We start from the raw sequence: 7,236 nt of genomic DNA on the forward strand, positions 1-7,236 counted from the left end.
TCATGAACCCACAGCAAGCCGAGCCCCAAAAAACTCCCGCCGAGGCACTCGACCAGAACCATCCCCGGGAAAGCTCAAGCTCTACCTCAGCGAGGACAGAGCTAGCCATCTTCTGCGACCTCACACAGGTACAAAAGGGGTGGCAAAGCGCATTCGGCCACCACAACCTCCAAAATAGGAATAACAACCGAAACAAATGCACACATCCTGCTCACATGTAAGAACGAAATATATAATAAAGTAGATGACACCCGTCCATGTCTGGAACATACATTGAAACAATTAGGAGGCTATAGAACATGAAAGTACATACAGAAAGTAGAGCAGCAAGACAGGCAGAGATCACACAGCAGCAAACCTTGACAAGGCCCGACGAGCAGAATGGAGACGCGGTAATGAGCTAAACGGAGATTCTACACGAGATCAGTAAAAGATGGAACAACCTGCAAAATAGCAAGGGAAACAAATGGTCAGCATCAAACAACGGTGTGCAACTATATAGGATCTATAAAAAACAAACCAACTGTAATCCGAAAGACAAGATCACATGCCATCGTCAAACAATCGGTCCATAAAGATCATTAGTACATAAAAGATCAGAACACAGGAGAAAGAACGAGTATTGAGTGTTTCTTTGCGTGCGACCATACACACGCGCGAAAGGGCTAAGAAAGCACACTGTGCTGCAATGGCATTCCAAAACAGGTGCAACGATGGAAACAAAAGCGTTCATCCATTCAAACGCAAACAGAAAAATAAGCAACAAAATAAAAGCAAAACAAAAAGATACATCGCCTTTGAACATCACTATTTTACAAAAGTATCAGCGTCATCATATCCTCATACAAGTAGCGGAAACTAACGCAGCGAACCACGCACAACTAACGCGAGATGAAAACACACGGCAGCACGCAACCATTACATCGAACAACCCTCACGCATTTCATCAAACACCTAACAGGCACGCACCCATAGAGAAGCAGAGGAGGCGCGCACTAACCTGGACAGCAAGGACGGAATGACCCACGCTCCTACGAAGGAGCCAACGTGAAAACCAAGCAAACTGCGCACAAAGGGAGCAAATGGAAACAGACGGGATCAGTAAATTGCAGCAACAACGGCAGTAAAGAACCAGAGGAGCAGAATAGAAAGAACCTCAACCAACAGCACCCATGGAGGAACGGATGGCAATGGTGCAGGCGTTCGAACGGGACGAAGCGAGACGACGAAGAGAGCGAGCAGCAGTGCGGAAAGGGGATGACAGCGAGTGGGCGAAGCGAGCGAGCAGCCTGGGCATGGCAGACGCACGCGACGCGACAGCGGCCCCACGATGTGACATACGCACGTCACAGAGCCCCCGGCCGCGCGTCAGGCTCGGCACCATGGCACCAAGCAAGCCACACCCCAGAAGACGGAGGTGAGTAACAGACCAGTGGGCCCTTCCCAGCGTGGTGCCCACAGTCAGCAGCACAGCCGCAACAAGCGGGCGAACAAGCAAATCCAACCGAGCCACCAAAAAACACCTAGCCGAACAGAGGGCGCATAGATGGGCGACGGGTCAAAGAGAACACAGAAAAAGAGATGAGCCCCAATGACGCGTGGGTTCAAGTGAAGCGGGACCCAAGTGGCAGTGCCCGCGAACGGTAACAGACGACCCGGAGAAAAACAAGCCGCCAGGTACGCCTCACGATGCGACGCGGCATGGCGATGTTGTCCCACCTTGCTCCATACGCGAGACGCGGTCAGCAGAATCACGACCTCATCCGAGCCAATCCAGACGCGGGAGGCCGCGCGCACACAAATAAACAACAGCCACGACACCAACACGCGGGACCAAGGAGAAGACAGGCCCACGTACAGTGAGTGAACGGGAACCGCAGACGATTAAACACGAGCGACCGAGAATCGGACATAGCGCGCAGTGCCCACGACGCACGCTCGGCCGTGACGCTCGCATACGCGGCGCAGCAGGATCGACCGCCCAGGCACCCGAAAAAGGCTCACCCAGCCAATCGGTTCAGAGGCCGAGCCCACAGGTCATGGCCTGCCATGCATTCACCCCGCGGTCAAAACAAAAACAAATGAAGATCCAACGTCAACCAACGCAAAAATACGATGTTTGACCAACATCCAACGGCCCAAATCGAAGGAAAACGAGGGACAACCGAGGAGATGAGTTAGCTAGCCTCATTATATGTTAAAATAGCACACCCTTGACTAATAGCTGGACAAAATACCAAGATTGATTTTTTTTCCTTCTATTCCACGTCCAAACCTACATCTCTTTTTTGTTAGGACGAAATTACCCCGGGCATTTCCTGGTGATATGAAACTATCACAGAACGGAGAGCACAACACCGCACAATCGTGACTCCTCCCGACCCCGCCGCCTCGCTGTGCCAGCTTCCCGGCGAGCCTCCGCCTCACCGTGCCTCCTTTCCGGCAACACTGCCTTGTCATTCGTCCTTTCCCACTTGCCGCCCGTACCTATGCAGCGTGTCCCCCGTCCAGACGTAGCTGCTCGTGGCTGTGCTTGCTGGAGAAGTGCTCGTTGTACATGCTGACTGCTCCATCAGTTGTAGTTGTAGCTACTGGTTGCTCTGGTTGCTAGCTTTGTTAGCATATGGCTCAAATACTAGTGAGATACACTAACAAATTTGTTACGTGTTGACGACTGTAGCAATTGTTGTAAGGAGATATGGATGCTTGTTCGTATGGATGTAACCAAAATTCAGATTGGGATGTAGCATGTAATGATATATTATTTTGTTGGTATAGATATAATCAAAATTTCTACAGCATTTTCATGTAAAATTTTGACATGACCTCTCTATATTTCCGTACCATTTTCACATATCACAAGAATATATATGACAATCCAGAACTAATACATATGAATTTATATTGGAAGCATAAGGTGAGTCCTAGTCTGACAAGTTGCATCGAGAACAAAAAGTGAATAATCATCTCAGTACACACACACGACAAGATCACAAGACATATCCTAGAAAAAGTATCACAAGACATTGAAAGACATGAATTCAATTGAAAAGGATCGACTTCTTAAAGAAGTGGCATCGACTTAATGCAGATCACTAAAGGCATAACAATATCATGGAATGGCATGCTACACTCTTTTTCTCTTCCTTGGGGTGTACTTTTTTGCGGCCTTCACAACTACTTTTGGTGGAGAAGCGGGAGTCCCTGTTTCCATAGAAAGTTGCCTGGATACTACATCAATTTCATGCATTAAAAAATAAAATCGATGTTGTACATAATTCAATAAAAACATCATATTTATTTTCACCTCCTTGTGATTGGACCAGGGCTGCCTTGTAGGACAGTTAATGAAGATGTACCTCCAAGAGGGCTACGAAGAGATGATTGACTACACAAAAAAGCATTGTTTAAGATAAAAAAAATTCCACACTTGTAGAGATACTAAAGATAAGCCAAAAGAAATTTACCTCCTCGTTATAGGTTGAGGGCTAGCTTGTGGGACACCCAATGAAGACATCCCTCCAAGAGGGCAACAAGGAGATGATTGACTGCCGAGAAAACATAGTGTAAGGTAAAAATATGCCACATTTGTAGAGATATTAAAGATAGGCCAGAATAAAATTACCTCCTCGTCATAGGTCGAGGACTAGCTTGTGGGACAGCCAATGAAGACATCCCACCAACAGGGCTACAAAGAGATGATTGACTACAGGAAAAAGCATTTTTTTTAAGATTAAAACATGCCACATTTGTAGAGATATTGGATATAATAAGCCAAAAAAATACCTCATCGTCATAGGGCGACGGCTGGCTTGTGGGGCAGCCAATGGAGACATCCCTCCAAGGGGCTACAAAGAGATGATTGGCTGCACAATATGTAGTTTGAGAAAAAAATACCTCACGGCCACTTGAGAAATTGAAAAGAAGCATTATTTTTTACCTCCTTGTAATAGGACGAGGGCTGACTTGTAGGAGAGCATCTCCTGGGACTGTACATTCAACATCTACTTCGGTGTTTGGTTTTATCTTTCTAGGTTTCAGTTTCCTGTCAACAAATTGAAACAATGTTACAAACTCAGGCAATAGAAGTGAAAATATGAGTTGAGCAAATGTGAATAAATATAAATGACCTTTTCTTCACTTCATTAGTTGGGCATCCAGCTTGCCTATGTCCAAGTTGGTTACACTTCTTGCACCTGTTTTGGCTTCCTAATTGACCTTTTGGTGGTGGTTTCTTTTTATAATGTCCTCCTTCCTTTTCAAGGCAACTTCTAAATCTCAACTTCCTTTTTCTTCCTACAGAACTTTTGGGGAGTGGTGCATGCAATACAAAGTCTAATTTAACATTAGGCCATTGTGATCTATCTGTGAGGGGCTCTACAACCCCCTTATATGCTGCCCTAAACCTTTCTAGAGAGTAGTACTCATGAAGATAATCTTCCATCTTCACGTTCCTTTTTCCAATCAAGAAAATAAGTGCATGCTCACATGGTTTACCTGTGTGCTGCCACTCAAGGCACGTGCACTCGCTTTTCTCTATGTTAACCACATGCCCCAAATTGTCTTTGTTGATGTCCCTGACCTCACCTTTCCAATTACTTGATCTGGTCACTTTCAAGTGCCCAAGCCCCCTTGTTCTATTATTCACTTGTTGTACAACTGCTGGCAACATCCGTCCTTGTAACTTCTCCCCGATTGTTCTCCTTGTTGCAACCAATTTCATTATCTTTCCATTAAGTGTGTCAGCTAACACATCTACGGGAAGATCTTTGGTTCCTTTTATCCAATTATTGAAGGTCTCTGCAAGGTTGTTATGAATGTAATCGCACTTGATCTCAGTGTCAAAAGTAGACCTCATCCACTTCAAATTATGGTACTCTTGCAAGTACTTGCCCACAGTTTGGCTAGATTCTAGAACCTTGGAGAAGTGGTACTCAAACATTGAAGGTCTATGTGTCTTACCAGCAGCCCACATGCGTCCAATTATGTCACCATTATATCTTTTTGAAAACTTCTGCATTAAATGCCTAAAGCACTCCCTCTGCTCTGCTTGAGGGAAAACTTTCTTAACTGCATTTTCTAGGCCTTTGCATGCATTAGTACATATAGCAAGCTTTCAAATTGGCCCTAATGCCCTGTGCAACTATGTCATGAACCATGTCCAATTATCTTCATCTTCAACCTCAATAAAGCCAAATGCAAGTGGAAACATCCAATTATGTCCATCTAAAGCTGTGCATGCAGCTAAATGGGCATTCCACTTTCCATTCAATGCAGTTGAGTCTATGCTAAGATAAGGCCTACATCCAGCACGGAATCCATCTACACAAGGCTTAAGTGCCATAAAAAAACTGTGAAAGTAAACTTTACCTTTTGTTAGCTTAGTATCGACCTCAACAATGCTTCCAGGGGATCTAAGTTCCATCTCTGGTTTAAAATTATATAGGTAACGGAAGCTACTACCCCAAGAACCATATATCTCATCCTTTGCTCTCTCCCTCCCCTTCCATACAGTACGATAGCCAGTGGTTACATTCCAGTCTTCCTCCAACTTTTCTTGTAAATCCTTGCAACCAATGTTTGGAGTTTTCCTTCAAATTTTCTTGGACCTTTCTTGAACCCAATCTTGCGAGGCCATTGCTGAATTGAGCCTGCTACTTGAAACACATGTGTGTGTCGGTCCTATCTGGTTAACCTGCATACATAACAAAGTTGTTAGCGTTGCTACAATAACATGATGCTACCATAACAAAAATAATAGAGAAAGTGAAATATTAAGCTATGTTAGTACCCTGGTCTTTGTCTTATCAGCCATAATGCAACATGTTATTTTCCATGGATAATCCTTAGCCATACAATGTGCCATCCACCTACTCTTGTCAGCTCTGTGAGTCCCAAGGTTGAATTCTTCATTGATTGCCCATTGCCTCACAGCCCTCCTACAATCGATCATTGTTGGAAAGATTTAACCTTTCTCAATTTTTGGATGATCTTTGTCATATGACATTTCTATGTCTTCGGGAACTTGGTCATCAACTGGTATAGCTCCCTCGACCATTAACTCCTCATTAGCATGGCACACAACAACCGGAGTTGGATCATTTATTGGTTGAGCATCCTCAACCTCATCCCCAATTCCAAGTACCTCACACATGTTTTCCTGGGACATAGGAGCTATTATATCATCACCTATAGGAGTTATCTCAAGACTGGACCAATCAATAATAACTTGACCATCAGAGTGCACATATCTCTCATTATTACGAAGCACATTACCATTGTCAACACATGATGCACTACTAGCATTTGACTGGTAAACATCAGAACTTGAGGAAATGATGTTGTCGACTATCTCACTATATGGGATATTTTCTGAACAAGATGATGCCGTAAACCCCTTTGCAATTTCCACAACTTGAGCAAGCACAAGCAATTCTTTCTCTTCCCATCTCTCAAGAAACGATGTCAGCAACTTCCAGTAGTTATCAATACTCTCAACTGATTCAAAATGCTTGTCCTTGCACAAAATATGGACCTCTTGTCCGCTCCCCAAACAACTTTGGACCCAATGAGTTCTATTATTTTTTCAACCGAAAAACGTTTCATGTTAACCTCAAACTCCACATCATATTGGGCAACTTGATGCTCGCTGCCATCATCAAGCTTTGCAACAAATCGAAGAACTCTAACAATTAGTTTATAAATGACAACGTGCAATTCTGCACCTTCTTCCCTACAAAATTTCAAATAAAATCAATGATTAGGCATAAACATTCGTCAATATTGAGCTAACAATTCATATGACCCTCTTATTCAAAAGCATAGGTTGATCGACTAACCCTTCCGGAACTGCGCCCTCTTGCCCTAACTGTTTCGGAGCTGCACCTTCTGGTACCATCTTGGCGAACAACACCCTTCTACTCCTACTTGTGAAGCCTGCTCACTAACTCTCCTCCTCCACCATAATCTCCATGGCTTAGGGTTCCACAATACACATGTCAGATCAAATGTGTGTGTGTGTGTGTGTGTGAGAGAGAGAGAGAGGGAGGGTGGGAGGGAGAGAGGCAACCTATCAGGGGCGGCGGTAGAACGTACTTGTGGACTGTTGGGGAGGAGAAGAAACGGGATGAGGCGGCGGCGGGATGAAGCACGTCGACATGGCGGGGCGCCTGGGAGGATGGAACGGCAAGGCGTCGGTTCAGGGAGGAGGCACGGCGAGGCGGTGCCACGCCGAGG

This window comes from Triticum dicoccoides, chromosome 4B (assembly GCF_002162155.2).
Source record: "Triticum dicoccoides isolate Atlit2015 ecotype Zavitan chromosome 4B, WEW_v2.0, whole genome shotgun sequence".
In the NCBI taxonomy this organism is placed as follows: domain Eukaryota; kingdom Viridiplantae; phylum Streptophyta; class Magnoliopsida; order Poales; family Poaceae; genus Triticum; species Triticum dicoccoides.